Below are 15,835 nucleotides of genomic sequence, written 5' to 3'. Positions count from 1 at the left end.
CTTTTACTCTCTTTATATGTGCTCCTCCCCCCAAAACAAAAGTACTGTGTCACGCATGAAGAAATGAAACTTAACTGAGGAAATGAAACTGAAACTTAACCGGTTAAATGAAATTTCTCTTCTTAGGGACACCCCTTCCCAATAAAAAAAAAAACTCCAGGCCTCTAGGTAACTACAGTTACAGGTAAGCAACCTACCTCAGTAGGCCTCAAACCTTCACAAACTGACATCATTCTAGTGAAACTTCAACTTGCAATTTGACATTGTCCTTTATTTTGACACATCCTAGTCATTTGTAGGGACAAGTTCAAACATATTCACTGTGGTGAAGTTTTTGTTCTACAAAGAATATTCTGCTAAATGAAGAATAATAAAGTGCATGTTCCTTTTTCAGGATAGACATGGCTCTCAGCTGCCCACACATTGATTAGATGTAGGGATGTACAAATTACTTACCTGCCGTTCTGGCCGGGGGGGGGGGGGTTGTGAGGGGGAGGCGATCCATCCCTCCCCCCGGAATCTTTGCTGGCCGGCTCCGAAGCCCCAGCAATACGGCCGCCAGTGCCGTATCGCTGACTGGACTGACATACTGTGGACGCAAATAAGCGTTCCCTTATTTTCGCCATAGTCAACGTAAATCTTTACGTAGACTAGACGTGCCAAACTAAGGAACGCAAATGGCGGCGCCCATGGGCGCCGCCATTTGCGTACGTGCTTTTTTTTTTTTTTTCAAAGTCGCCCGTGGTAGGCTACGTGACGATTTACATAGCCTATCACGGCTGACTTTGGACATCTAGCCGTGATAGGCTACGTAAATCGTTACGTAGCCTATCACGTGTGTGTGTGTGTGTGTGTTTTTTACTTTACTTTTTTTTTTCGTGGCCGGGTAGATGGGGCGCTCCTCCCCGGCCTGAATTTCGGCTGCGAGGGATGGGGCGCCTCCCCCCCGGCCTGAATTTCGGCCAGGCAAGGCGGGGCGCCTCCCCCCCCTCACCTGAACTTCGGGGGGAGAACCGAAGCGCCTCCCCCCCACTGCGAAGCAAGCTGCGGGACCAGGTAAGTCCCTTTCGTCCATCCCTATGACCTTTTCATAAGCAAAGAAGAAACCAAAGAAGAGCTTGAAGCTCTGTTCATCTTCAATGGTAGTTAAGATACAAGACTGAGCAATATGTCAGACCATCTTTGTGCACTTTGTGGAGAGTAATATGAAGGAGACAGCAAAGATTCATAAAAATAAAACATGTCAAGCTTACTTGGTTTCTGGTTTTTGACAGGATAATAAGTTTGGCAGGAAGGGTGAACAAAGTGGACATATCCTTTGACTTCAGCAAGGCATTTGACATTACTCCACATCAGATTCTGGAAAGGATTTTTTGAAAAGCCATTTCGAAAATAGTTGCAAGCTGATATACAAAGGCCCAGGTAACTGGATACACACATTAGTTTCTGATACTGTTGGATAAAATTGTGAAATAAACTCCATGGTAGTGCAGTAAGAGTTTATAGTGTCTTTGTAATGGATCAGTGCGCAGCTGTTGAAAGTGAAAGATGTGTAATCTAGTTTTCTTTTTACTTTGTCAATTATGCCTTCCTGTCTGAATGCTGCAGGGCATCATGGCTGAATGAAGCAAAAAAAAGGGGAAAACCAGCTGATTTTACTCAGGGTATCTTCGTGAGCAATCTGCTTGTTTCTTCTTTGCTTATGAAAAGGAGAGGGCAAGATGCTTATTTTGGTCTATCTATCTATCTATCTATCTATCTATCTATCTATCTATCAATCATCTATCTTCTTTTTTCTTTAATTAGAACTCTTCATATTCCAGAGAGGCAAGGGTAGATGATAAAGTTATACTTAAAAGACTAAATATTTTTTCCATGTGGCAAGCTGTTCATGCACAGCTAGCTACTTCACTCACTGTGTGGCATCTTCAAAATCCTCACATCACAAAAAGATGCAAGGTTGGATGGGCTTCAGGGGTGCAGGTAGAGCTGGACCTTGGAACTAAGGTCCAGAGCCCTCGTAGTCCAAGGTGCCCCAGATGACCAATCAGAGAGAGACAGATGATGGGGTGGAGGCAGTCAGGTTGGGCGTCAGCACCTGAGCCAGCATGGGCATACTGGTGCTTACCGGGGCTGACACTGATTGCTGCAGTACCCTTTTTTTAAATTAATTTCTTTTAAAAAACTCATTATGTGCAGGTTCCTAAATGACCTCGTTGCACTAGTGCATAGTGGGGGGGAAATGGACCGGTGTGCCAAACATAGAAAGTTCTGCATGGTGAGAGGACAAAATGACTTGCTGGAACAACTCACTTGACTGGGTATAAAATGGCTGTTCAGTTACACAAATTAACCCCATGCACCATATTTCTACAATGTACAGGCAGAGGTATGATAATTTACATGATAATTTTGCAAGGTTTTCTCCTGAGATCTGAAGATATAATAAAGTTGCTTTTCTTTTCTTAGTTGAATTAGGGTTTTTAAATATACATTTACCCTTAAAAACCAAATTGTTTGAGTAAGTGGGCACTTACTTTAGCCACAATGAAGTTCATTACTGATATATGGCTAAAATTGTTTAAGCCCCCACAGAGTAGATATTAGATTGAAATCTTTTAGTCACTCATTAACATGTGTCAATGTGCAACATGCACATGTCAAAGTCAAACATCAACAATTTTCATTATAAGCTTTTTTAATTATTAATCTTGATATCACTCATTAAAGTTACATGTATCTCTAAATTAAATATCAATACAACATCATATTACACTCATAATCTCCTTAGCCCTGTATTCTTCAGAGATTAATTCCAGGCAGGGCAGGGCAGGGAAACTGTAACTGTTCTAGGCAAGTGGATGGATGGCTTTGAAAGGTACTTGGGATCTCAGACAGGCAACCAGGCTGCTGGGAAAGACATTGTTCCCAATTGGACATGTTGTGAGGGTGCCACAGGAAAGCCAGGCCACCTGATCAGCCCCAAAGGAAAAGATGTGAGATCACATGACATAGAGCTTTGTGGAGATGGAGGGTTTAGGACAGATTGAGGGTAAAAGGCTGGAGATGTTAAAGGCTGAAAGGGAAGAGGAATGCTAAAGAACTGTAGGGAACTAAGATGTACAGCCAAGGGAGGGTGCTGTCACACTCATGTCCTGCTTGTGGTTTCCTGGTTGACAGCTGGTTGGCCAATGTGTGAACAGAATGCTGGATTAGATGGACCCTTGGTTTGATCCAGCATGCCTCTCCTTATGTTCTTATGTTCAAAGGCTCTTCAGTTCCTGTGTGTTCTAGTGACTCATGGGTGATTCTATCAGTTTCGCTTTCTCCAGCATTCAAAATCCAAAAATTGAAGAACTTTGCACATTTTCTGACATGTTTTTAACAAAAATTAAATAAAAATAAATTCTCACTCATCTGCCTTAGCCAAATTCAATAGGTCCAGCTATTCCCAGCATGGAGATGACAGTGTTGTACGTGCTTGCCATATAGTTGTTAAAGATGAGGAGCCTGTCAGAAAAAAGAGGTGGCAACCCTAATTTAGCAGATGGGTGAATACACAGGAATTAAAACCCAGAAATTTAAGAGATAAGCACTCAAAGCCTTCTGCCTGGATTGCTTTTTCATTTGGTTTCTCCCACATTCAGTTTTTTAAAATCTCAAGTTCTTTTTATCCTGAATATGGAGAACTTTGTGAATGTTCATACATTCTTATCAGAACTGAACTGAAATTCTCACCCAAGCAGGTTGTTAGGATATGACAGCATTTTCCCCAGAATAAGCCCTTTTTCTTTTGACTCCTGAGGCCCTGTCTAGGGAGAGCTTGTAGAACCCCTTAGCTGATACATACACCTTTTAGGTCAGGGGAAAAAAAACAAACAGGTTGCAGAAAAATTAGTCTAACCAGTTTAAAACTGGCTGGGCAAATTTATATTATTAAAAAATAGAAGTGGGATAATCTGCAGAGAGGTGGGGTGGGGGAAATGGGACAAGCCAGAAAGAGGAAGAAAACATTCTTTTCCCTTTACACTCTGGGGCCTGGTTTACATGTAACAAAAACCTAGAGTATGGGTTGAGTAAGGGTTGTTGTTTAATCGTTCATTCCATGCAAACCTTCCACTATAGTTTAACTATGGCTTGTTAACCACGAACAACCCATGAAGAGAACCTATGGTTTATTGTTGGGCTGTGAACTCTGGATTGTTCATAGTAAACAACCTATAGTTAAACCATAGTGCAGGGTTTGCATGGAATGACAACCCATACTTAAATAACAGCCCATATTCAACTTGCATTCCGGGTTGTCATTATGTGCAAACCAGGTCAAGCTTGAAAGTGAAGAAAAGATGTTTTCAGTAAGAAAAGGGAAGACATATTTCTGAGTTCAGGGAGCAGGACCACATTACTATTTCATAAGGGCAAGTAACGGTTGGCCAGTGTTGTAGAGAGGAAAGAACTGTGTGCAGTACAGACCGCACTACTTGGCCTCGGATTCACTACAAGCTGGCTTTTCAGTGTCAAGTTAAAAGTGTGAGAGGATAATTTATTGTATTAGTTAAACTATGCTTATTAGAACATATAAGTATATACCAGTGTAATATAAAGTTAACAGTACATCACCACCTGCTGCTAAAAAGATCTGCGGCTTTTGCAATAGCTACCATTTGTTTATATTGTGATCCTGTAATTCTTCTCTGAAATGTGCATGCTATATGATCACAGTGAGAAACAGTATTCATTTTCATTTCATCTGTTTGTATCATCACAGGGCCCAGTAGATCATCTTCATGATATATTCAAAATAATATATAAATGCTTTAATAAAAATGTATGATGATGTGTTTGACAGACTGGTGCTAAAAGCATTCTGCTCCCACATTCTCTATTTTCTGAATGAATTTGCCAGACATCCTGTATTTTATAGGACATCCTCTTCTGAAGGCTTCTGGAAGACTGATGATGGGGGTAAAAGTCCAGTTCCAGGATGACATTAACATCCCAATCTGAAACAAATTAGTAACGGAGATTCCTCAACTGAGAGGAAAGGCCTAGAGAGAAGGGTGGTGGTAACATAAAGAACTCTGGAAAGGTACAGTGAGAAAATCCATTGAGGTATGGAGAGTGACTGGCATCATTAAGAAGTGGAATAAAAGCTCTAACACTTTTATTAGAAAAAAATAAGAGTTTACATAACTGAGTTAAATAGTTGGAAAAGAGCACAGCACATGTCATTGTGGGAACAGATTACTATATTAGAAAATAAGGTATGTTATGAAAATTAACAAGAACACATCATCATCAGGACAATAGATATAATGGTATTATCTCTAAATTTACTGAACATAAAGCATAGAAAATATTTTTTTAAATAATCATGTTCTGCATGGAATACCTGAAGGTCTGGAGTGAAACCACTGGATGTCTTTTTCAAAAAACTGGATTGCATCATTCCTAGAATTAATGGAGAATCAGGCAATGGTTGGAGCAGCTTTATGGGGTGGGTTCTTAATTAGACAAGAGTCCCAGTGATATTTTGGCTGTTTAGCAATGTTCAACCAACCTCTGTAGTAGCTATTTTGGAAGGCACCTGGAATAATGGTCCATCAGTCATAAGTGAAATTGCTGTTTGATCTTTCTTTGGAAATGCTTTGGAAGCACAGATCATTAGTTTTGTGCATGTGCTTTTGGCAACTGTTTTACAATAATGTAAGACAAATGATGTAGGGGGTATTAATAAAGGTCATGACCTTTTTACTACAGTGTATTGCGGAAGGTCAGATCGTGTAGATCAATTATAGTCTGATGAAATTGTTCGCACTGGTTAGATAGAAATGGCAGAGGGTTTGAGGCATGAAGGCCAGGCCATTTATATGAACGGTGTTCTGGAAGACTTGCAATGCAATTTTACACACGCCTACTCAGAAGTAAGTCCTGCCGAGCTCAATGGGCCTTACTCCTAGGATTGCAGCCTCAAATGTTTTGATTAATTAGGCCCTTAACCACAGCCTTTATCTCTCTAATATCGGCCACACTGAATTTTTGGTTTCTCTAATAGTCATTTCTCTCTTCAATAGAATTGTGAGGAAGGACAGATAATTAGGTGTCTCTAACAGAAATGTTCCCACCAAAGCACAGTTCCCATTATTCTTGGGGGGGGGGAGAGAGGCATGATAATTAAATTGGAATAAAACTGAGTGTGCATTCCTACCTGCTTTCTCAACCAACAACATTTTATTCCAGCACAAACTTCAGCTGTAAAGTACCTCTTCTCAGTAGATGCAGAGTCACAGAAATGAATAGCAATTTATTCCCCACTTAGTTGGGAAAGCAGATTGTACAGATGAGATGTACTTTTCAACTGAAGTTACTGATAGAGTGAATGACTTTTGTTTTAAATTTTAGGTGTGAATACTCTCACAAGACTAGACTTTATACAGTGATATGCTCTTAGTGTTGTTTGGATAGGCATTCATATTCTAAGCGGATCAGCTGTATAATTTGAAATTATTATTGAGGCTTTACTTGCTATGGATCAGTTTCCAGATTATTATATTTTTTACATTTGTACTGTATTTTGACTGGTAATCTGAAAGGGTTTGGGGAATAAGGTAGCCCATTTTTTTAGTGATTATTTACAGGCTTTTGATACATGTGCTTTAGTTATGCACATTTCTGATAGAAGATTTGTGCCTTTCCATGATGGACATGGTATTTGTACAGTCATTACTCCCCTGGTTATTGTTTTCTCTCAAAATGATCTATGTGAATGATCTGTTTTGATATAAAATTGGAATACTGCAGCCTTTTTTTAAAGCCAGCAAGCAGTTTGTTCACCTTTTTCTTGATAAACTCAAAGTTGCTGAAGGCAGGTGTATTTGTTTTAATAATAGATTCCCTGTCAACACCTGCTGTTAAAAAGATCTGCAGCTTTTGCAATTGCTACCATTTTTTAATATTTGGGCCCTGTAATTCTTCTCTAACATGTGCATGTTATGTGATACAGTGAGAAACAGATGAATTTTATTTACAGGCCCAAATAGATCAACTTCATAGTATGTTCAAAATTCACAATCATCCGCAAAACTAAAAACTTACCATGCGCTATGGAGGAGACAAAGCAGATAGGATGATGAAGCTATCAAATGGGAAATGAAACATAACTGGCCTCCAGAGCAGTTGCTGTTTTGCTCTGTTGCAGTAAAAACAAGAGAGTTTTGTGGGATCTTAATGACTAAGAGATTTATTGTGACATAAAGTTTTGTGAACTAAAGGCTCCCACCCCTCTCTCTCACACCACACTATGTATAAGTGACCATTTGCAGTAAGTAACTGGTAGTAATAGATTCTTCCTAGCTTTGCTTTGCTATGGGAATGTAACTGTAGTGAGAGAGAGGAGAGAACTAGAACAACCAATATAACCAAACTCACTGCTAAGTTCTAGTTCAGCAATTTCTCACTGCAGTCTTTCTTGGAAGTTCCTTAGTTGAAGACTGGTGACGTGCTGTAGTAGCAGCATAATGACTGGGAGGTTATTTTCCTGCTGGTTTCTGAATGTTTCCATTTTTTACAATCAGATTTGTGTCCAATTGTTGTTGTTGTTGTTAACAACATTTATATACCGAAGAATGGTTTACAAAAGTTAAAACATTACAATACAGTATACAAAGTTTAAAAACCATACAAAGTATACGGACAATATATACAAACAACATATATCTAAAAACAACTTTGAACTAAAAACAATTTTTTAAAAATCCAACAATAAAACAACACAGCTTGAAACAACACAGCTTAAAAACATTTATTCTTTTGCACAGAGACTGATCCATATGTCCTATGTAGACAGCAGATAGGCATTGTTGGCAGATGATGGGATGTATCTCACATTCTTCTGATACAGGAACAAACTGTGGATCTCTCCATGGGGAGACATGCACATCTGTGAGGGATGAGTCCCAGCTAGGGATGTCAGAGAATTTCACCACGAATCTCGGGGAGGCCGAATGCCAGTGCATTCGGCCCCCCGAAATCGGTGGCGGAACAGTCTGCCCCCCCGCCCCCCCGGGACGGGACTTACCTTGGGCGAATCTTCCTGGCGGCGGCGGCTCTGGCGGCGGTTCGGCGGTTGCGGCTGCGGCGGCTGGTCTTCCGACCAGCTGCCGCCGCCGCCATTTCCAGTAAAAAAAACAAAACAAAACAAAAAAATGTGATAGGCTGCGTAAAGATTTACGTAGCCAATCATGGCTAGATTTTTAAAAAGTACTGTGATAGGCTACGTAAACATTTATGTAGCCTATCACGGCTGATTTAAAAGAAAAAAAACGAGCGTACGCAAATGGCAGCGCCCATGGGCGCCGCCATTTGTGTTCTTTATTTTGACACGTCTTAGTCTACGTAAACATTTACATAGACTAAGACGGCGAAAATAAGGGGAACGCAAATAGTGTAGCGGACGCTACGCTATTTCCTTTCCTGTTATTTTTGCTGTCTTAGTCTACATAAATCTTGACATAGACTAACACATGCCAAAATAAGGAACGCAAATGGCGGCAGCCGTGGCCACCGCCATTTGCGTACTCGCATTGTTTGTTTTTTTTTAAGTCAGCCGTGATAGGCTACATAAACATTTACGTAGCCTATCACAGTTTTTTTTAAAAAATTAGCCGTGATAGGCTACATAAATCTTTACGTAGCCTATCAATTTTTTTTTTTTTTAACTGGAAATTGCGGTGGCGGCAGCCGGTCGGAAGACCAGCCGCTGCAGCCGCCACAGCTGAACCGCCGCCAGAGCCACCGCCAGAGCTGCCGCCAGGAAGATCCGCCCCAAGTAAGTCTTGTCCTGGGGGGGGGCGGGGGGGCAGACTGTTCCGCCACCGATTTCGGGGGGCCGAATGCGCTGGCATTCGGCCTCCCCGAGATCCGTGGCGGAATTCTCTGACATCCCTACTCATCTCTCATAGGCACAGCAGCAGGGAGAGATTCCTCCTGCCGGCATTCCTGAGAGAGATAGTGACCCTGGCAGCGAAAGAGTGGGGGAGGGGGCCTTGCTGGACCCTCAACGCAGACGCAGGGAGCGGCGCCAGATGGAGAACGCCGAGAGGAGGCACTCTGCTCACTTGGTGCTAAAACAACCGTCGCGTCCCGAGGACCCAAGGGTAAGGGGAGGACCTCTCCGTAGCGTATAAGTTCAGAATCTTCCCACCCTTCTCCTTTAAACAGGGACTAACTGCCTAACCTAGAGCATAGGCTACTCTGCTAACTACTGCAGTGCAGTTCCTTGCTTAGTCGTGGGTGATTAGCATCTGAAAGAGTCATTAAGTTGTAAAAAGAATAAAGCCTTGGAAAGAATCCTTCCTGTCTGTGTCTTGAGTTGGCTATTGGATAGGGATGGCAGGGAATTCCACCATGGATCTCGGTGAGGCCGAATGCCAGTGCATTCGGCCCCCCGAAACCTGTGGTGGAACGAAGCCCCCCACCCCCCCAACCTGGAAAAGGCGCGTGAAACGGAGCACTCATCTGCTGCCGTTCGCACTGCTCTGCGAATGGCGGCTGCATCTGCGGCCGCCATTCGCTTCACCATTTTAGCCATGATAGGCTACGTAAATACTTACGTAGCCTATCACGGCTAATGCAGGGATGCCTTTTGCGTCCCTGCACAGGCGATGATAGGCTACGTAAATATTTACGTAGCCTATCACAGCTAAAAAAGGGAACACAAATGGCGGCCGCCGTAGCCGTCGCCATTTGTGTTCCCTTTTTTTTTTTTTTTTGCTGTGATAGGCTACATAAATATTTACGTAGCCTATCACGGCAAAAAAAAGGGACGCAAATGGATGTCTGCCCCGGCCGGCACATCTGACAACATCTTCCCCAGACTGCAGCTGACCAGCCCATCGCCATATTTGAGGTAGGCCAGGTAAGGTGCTCTGTGGCACCTCCAAAGCCCAGATCCAATGGCCTCCCAAGTGCCATCCCGGTGCCCCATCCAGTGAGCATACTGGGGGTGGCCAGCAGCAGGGAGAAGCTGCTGTAGTCTGTCCACTCTGAGTCCTTAAAATAACCCAACCTTGCTGGGCAGAACAGCACCCACAAGTGTGTATGATACGCTTGTTGGGGGACATCTGTTTGACACTTCAGGGAGATGGTGCTCATATCTAGTGCAATATTGCTTTCCTTTTTCTCTCTCTGAGGGGGGAAACGATGGGCTGGTCAGCTGTAGCCACTGCCATCTTCTTCCCCTCAAATGCGTCTGAGCCCCAGCATAGGTTGAAGAGGGATAGTACATTGGGGGAGGAGCCAAGATGCACTGTGGGGGAAGACAGGACTGCTGCTGCTGCTGCCCATCCCATTGCTTCCCCTCTCTGTTTTGTTCTGAAAAAGAAATACAGTGATGCCAGCGTCAGCCACAGAGGGCCTTCTGGAGTCCGGGCACTTGCCCAACTCTGCCATTCTGACATGAGTTCTGATCTCTCTCCCACCCTTTGCACAACACCTGGAGGTCGAGTAGTGGGGTAAGTTAGTCTTGCTTCCTCTCTCGCCACTTTGGAGAGAGCAAAGAAACTGTCAAAGGATCACATACACAAAAGCAAAGGAAGGAAGCAAAGTTTTGGCCACTCACTTAAGATTAAAAACTGTGAAAGCCCCTGTGGGATCAAAACTGTTACTTGCCTTTTCATGATTGAAGTACAACAAACCACATTTTTTCTCTGTTACACCACTAGAACCCAACGCAAGCCAATTATCTAGTGCTCAACTAGAGCACTAGAACCCAACGCAAGCCAATTATCTAGTGCTCAACTAGAGCACTAGAACCCAATGCAAGCCAATTATCTAGTGCTCAACTAGGCACTAGAACCCAACGCAAGCCAATTATCTAGTGCTCAGCTAGGGCACTAGAACCCAACGCAAGCCAATTATCTAGTGCTCAAGTAAGTGTATTTATTCTAACTAAAGAGTGGCATTATTGCTTTAATTATATGAGATCCTCTCCAGTTCTGTTCCTGTGTCTATCCATCAGTTAATGGTTTTGAAGGGCTATTTTCTCACTTATTCTGCCAGTGTTGGAAAACTAGTTCAAAAAGGCCTAGGGTACTAGAATTGATTATGTTTACTGGGCCTTCTTCTGGGCCTTTAACAACACCCAGACATCAGTTGTGTATTTTCCCATCACTTTATCTCCTTATAAGGGAAAGCTTTATCTGCTTGTCTGACTGCTGGCAAAAAACACAGAAACAGGGGCTAGTACAGACAATGGCAATCATCCAGAGAAATGAGAATATGGGGGCCATACATATGAGAACTAGTATGTAAGAATAACAGGCCACCATTATCTCACTGGAGCCACCAAAGTAGAATCTTACGCTTGGCTCAAGGCCAAACTACTAATTACAGACAGTTCCCTAATTCTTGCTATCAGGTGGCTAACATTGGGGGTGGAAGACTGGCAGAGAAAGAGGCTGCTTAACTTTTTCTTTGCTGGTCAGTTTCCAGATTAAACTAGGGTGGCCATGTGTCATCTTTTACAGAGGGCAGGCCTCTCTTTGAAGGACTGCCAGAGGACTGTCCTCTAATTGAGGGGCTATCCTGTCCAGGACCTGTTTAAACAAAATTAACCATAACAGAAGTTGCACATCACCTGTTAGCACCTGGACAGTCAGCAGACTGAACAGGCAGGCACACAGGTCACCTGGTCACAGACGTCTACATTATTTCTAAATTTGCTTCTGTACATATAAATTAGCATATGCAGATACTGTCCTCTTTTCTTTTCTTTTTTTTGGCAATTCAGAATTGGCCACTCTGGCTCAAACATGCTGGGTTCTTTCCATTCTTGAGGGAAAGATATTGCATGGAAAGAAATGGTGGTTCAACTATTCAATGAGGATGGCAAAATGATAACAGATGACAAAGAGAAGGCAGAAGTGCTCAGTTCTACTTCAGCTCAGTCTTCTCCCAAAAGAGGGTGTATGACCCCTCTGGCAAAGACAAAGTACAGGCTGAAGGGGCAGGATTGCAGCTTGAGATCCATAGTCATATGGTCAAGCAACACCTAATTACTTCAAATCTCCAGGGTCTGATGAACTGCATCCTAGAGTAATAAAGAAACTGGCAGAAGAACTCTCAGAATTATCTTTGAGAAATCATGGAGGATGGGTGACATGCCAGAGGACTGGCGGGGGGCTAATGTTGTCCCTATCTTCCAAAAGGGCAGAAAGGAGGAACCTGGGAACTACCAGTTAGTCTGACATCAGTCCCTGGGAAAATTCTGGAGCGGATTATAAAGCAATCAATCTGTAAGCACCTTGAAAACAATGCAATGATTATGCAAAGTCAACATGGATTTGTCAAGAACAAATCCTGCCAGACTAATCTGATCTCATTTTTTGATCAGGTAACCTCTCTTGTGGACTCTAGGAATACTGTAGACATAATTTATCTTGACTTCAACAAAGCTTTCAAGGAAGTGCTCCCTGATATCCTGATTAGCAAGCTAGCTAAAGGTGGACTAGATGAAACAACTATCAGGTGGATCCACAGTTGGCTACAGAATTGGACTCAAAGAGTGCTTATCAATGGGATCTTCTCAAACTGGGAAGAGGTAACGTGCGGAGTACCGCAGGGCTCAGTCCTGGGCCCGGTGCTCTTCAAAGTTTTGTTAATGACTTGTTGGATGAGGAGGTGCAGGAAACGCTTATCAAATTTGCAGATGACACAAAATTGGGTGGGATAGCTAATACTCTGGAAGACAGAAACAAAATTCAAAGTGATCTTGATAGGCTGGAGCACTGGGCTGAAACAACAGAATGAAATTTAATAGGGATAAATGCCACGTTCTGTACCTAGGAAAAAGAAACCAAACGCACAGTTACAAGATGGGGGATACTTGACTCAACAATACTACAAGTGAGAAGGATCTTGAAATTGTTGTAGATCACAAGCCAAATATGAGCCAACAATGTGATGTGGCTGCAAAATGGCAGTACTAGTTCCCCTCTACTCAGCATTGGTTAGGCCTCATCTTGAGTACTGTGTCCAGTTCTGGGCACCACACTTTAAAAAGGATGCAGACTAACTGGAAAAGGTTCAGAGGAGGGTAACGAAGATGATCAGGGGACTAGAAACAAAGCCCTGTGAGGAGAGATTGAAAGAACTGGGCATGTTGAGAAGAGAAGACTGAGGGGAGATATGATAGCACTCTTCAAGTACTTGAAAGGTGTCACAGAGAAGGCCAGCATCTCTTCTCTATCATCCCAGAGTGCAGGACATGGAATAATGGGCTCAAGTTACAGGAAGCCAGATTCCAGTTGAACATCAGGAAAAACTTCCTGACCGTTAGAGCAATATGATAATGGAACCAATTCCCTAGGGAGGTAGTGGGCTCTCCTACACTGGAGGCATTCAAGACGAGGCTGGACAGCCATCTGTCAGGGATGCTTTGACTTGGATTCCTGTGTTGACCAGGGGTTGGACTCGATGGTCTTATATGCCCCTTCCAACCCTTCTGTTCTGTTATTGTATGCACCCCATACCATTTCCTCTGATGGGGAGAAAAGCAGTTTGGGCAGGTTTACAATGGCTACAGCACCTGGGTAATTTTTGCATGTTGTCCAGTTGACACTGTTTACCAAACAGGCACCAAATTAAAGTCAAATGACTGGTTCCCATGGATTGGTCTTAGCTTGCATAAGCTTCTTCTTTTGTAACTTCTTTTTAAATTCCATGTTAAAGAATGATTTTGATGTTCCTTCATTCTAGTAAATAATGCAAACACAGAAATTAACAGTCAAGTTTTTTCTCTCTCTCCTTTTGCTTATCTTGCTGTCATGTCTATATAATATTTTCTGAATAGATGAATTCTGTAGTTCTTTTCTGGTAAACATGAAGAAGCTCTTTCAGTCTTTTCAGGAGAGAAAAAAGCTTTTGAATCTAGGTGTCCAAAGTGATAACAGTTTATATCATAGTTTGCACTGCACCATCTAAATTTAATGTGGCTTAGCTACAGAGTCCTAACATGCCTTGAAGACTCACTGGTTCATTTCAAGACTCACTCTTTCTTCTCTCTTTTAAATGATTGAAAAAATCTTAACACAATTTCAGAACTTTTGATTTGATTCAGGTTCTGGTTATACTTTTAGATCCTGAGATGTTGGTGTCAGACTTAAATGACTAATCCAGAACTCTGCTAAGTAAAAGGTCTTGAATTCTAGATTTTAGTCTTGGCCTCTTCTGATCCTTATTCCCACACAAAACAGTGTAACGAAAGGGGTTCTTTTCCCTGGAATTGTTAGATATTTTTTATCTCTGCTGTTTAATTACACACTGTTCTATTGTTTTTATACTGATTGGGTTGGATCCAGGATCCCCCCTTTTCCCCCACACCATAGGTCACCCCATTCAGCAGGGCCCCCTGACCCTCAGTGTATTTTCAGGGGGCTGAAGGGGCAGGCTGCCATAGGAAGGAGGGGGCAGAGAAGTCTGCTTCCACCAGCCCCTAAATTTGGATCCAATCTGTTGTGGTTTTATTGAAATATTTTCAACTATGCAATCTTTGTGATGATGACAGATCAATTTTGTTGTTGTTCAGTCGTTCAGTCGTGTCCGACTCTTCGTGACCCCATGGACCATAGCACGCCAGGCCTTCCTGTCCTGCGCTCTCTCCCGGAGCGTGCTCAAGTTCATATTCATTGCATCCGTGATGCTATCTAGCCATCTCTTCCTCTGCCGTCCCCTTCTCCTTTTGCCTTCAGTCTTTCCCAGCATCAGGGTCTTTTCCAGGGAGTTTTCTCTTCGCATTAGGTGGCCAAAATATTGGAGCTTCAGCTTCATTATCTGTCCTTCCAATGAGCAGTCAGGGTTGATTTCCTTTAGGATGGACTGATTTGACCTCCTTGCAGTCCAGGGGACTCGTAAGAGTCTTCTCCAGCACCACAGTTCGAAAGCATCAATTCTTCGGCGCTCAGCCTTCCTTATAGTCCAGCTCTCACAGCCATACATTACTACTGGGAAAACCATAGCTTTGATTAGACGGACCTTTGTCGGCAAGGTGATGTCTCTGCTTCTTACTATGCTGTCTAGGTTTGCCATAGCTTTCCTCCCAAGGAGCAAGCGTCTTTTAATTTCATGGCTACAGTCACCGTCTGTGGTGATCTTGGAGCCCAAGAAAGTAAAATCTGTCACTGCTTCCATTTCTTCCCCTTCTATATGCCAGGAAGTGATAGGGCCAGATGCCATGATCTTAGTTTTGTTAATGTTGAGTTTCAAACCAGCTTTTGCACTCTCCTCTTTCACCCTCAACAAGAGGCTCTTGAGATCCTCTTCGCTTTCTGCCATTAGGGTGGTATCGTCTGCATATCGGAGGTTGTTGATAATTCTCCCGGCAATCTTAATTCCGACCTCTGATTCATCCAACCCGGCATTTCTCATGATGTACTCTTCATATAAGTTAAATAAGCAGGGTGACAATATGCAGCCTTGTCGTACTCCTTTCCCAATTTTGAACCAATCGGTTGTTCCATGTCTGGTTCTTACTGTTGCTTCTTGACCCTCGTACAGGTTTCTCAGGAGACAGGTAAGGTGGTCTGGTACTCCCATCACTTTAAGAATTTGCCACAGTTTGTTGTGATCCACACAATCAAAGGCTTTAGCGTAGTCAATGAAGCAGAAATAGATGTTTTTCTGGAATTCTCTTGCTTTCTCCATGATGCAGCGAATGTTGGCGATTTGATCTCTAGTTCCTCTGCCTCTTCGAAACCCAGCTTGTACTTCTGGTAGTTCTCGGTTCGCATACTGCTGAAGCCTAGCTTGTAGGATTTTGAGCATCACCTTGCTGGCATGT

At 42.8% G+C, this 15,835-nt stretch overlaps 1 protein-coding gene across 1 annotated transcript in view; it reads left to right on the top strand.

Moving 5' to 3' along the window:
- The window catches only part of ZNF804B (zinc finger protein 804B), a 366,196-nt gene that overhangs the window by 94,749 nt on the left and 255,612 nt on the right, over positions 1-15,835 (top strand). The gene's annotated exons all lie outside the window — the stretch shown is intronic.

This window comes from Heloderma suspectum, chromosome 5, assembly GCF_057233095.1.
Source record: "Heloderma suspectum isolate Gila_16-S chromosome 5, 16-S_ref, whole genome shotgun sequence".
In the NCBI taxonomy this organism is placed as follows: Eukaryota; Metazoa; Chordata; class Lepidosauria; order Squamata; family Helodermatidae; genus Heloderma; species Heloderma suspectum.
The sequence above is the reverse complement of the archived record's forward strand: the minus strand, read 5'-3'. Positions and strand labels throughout refer to the sequence as shown.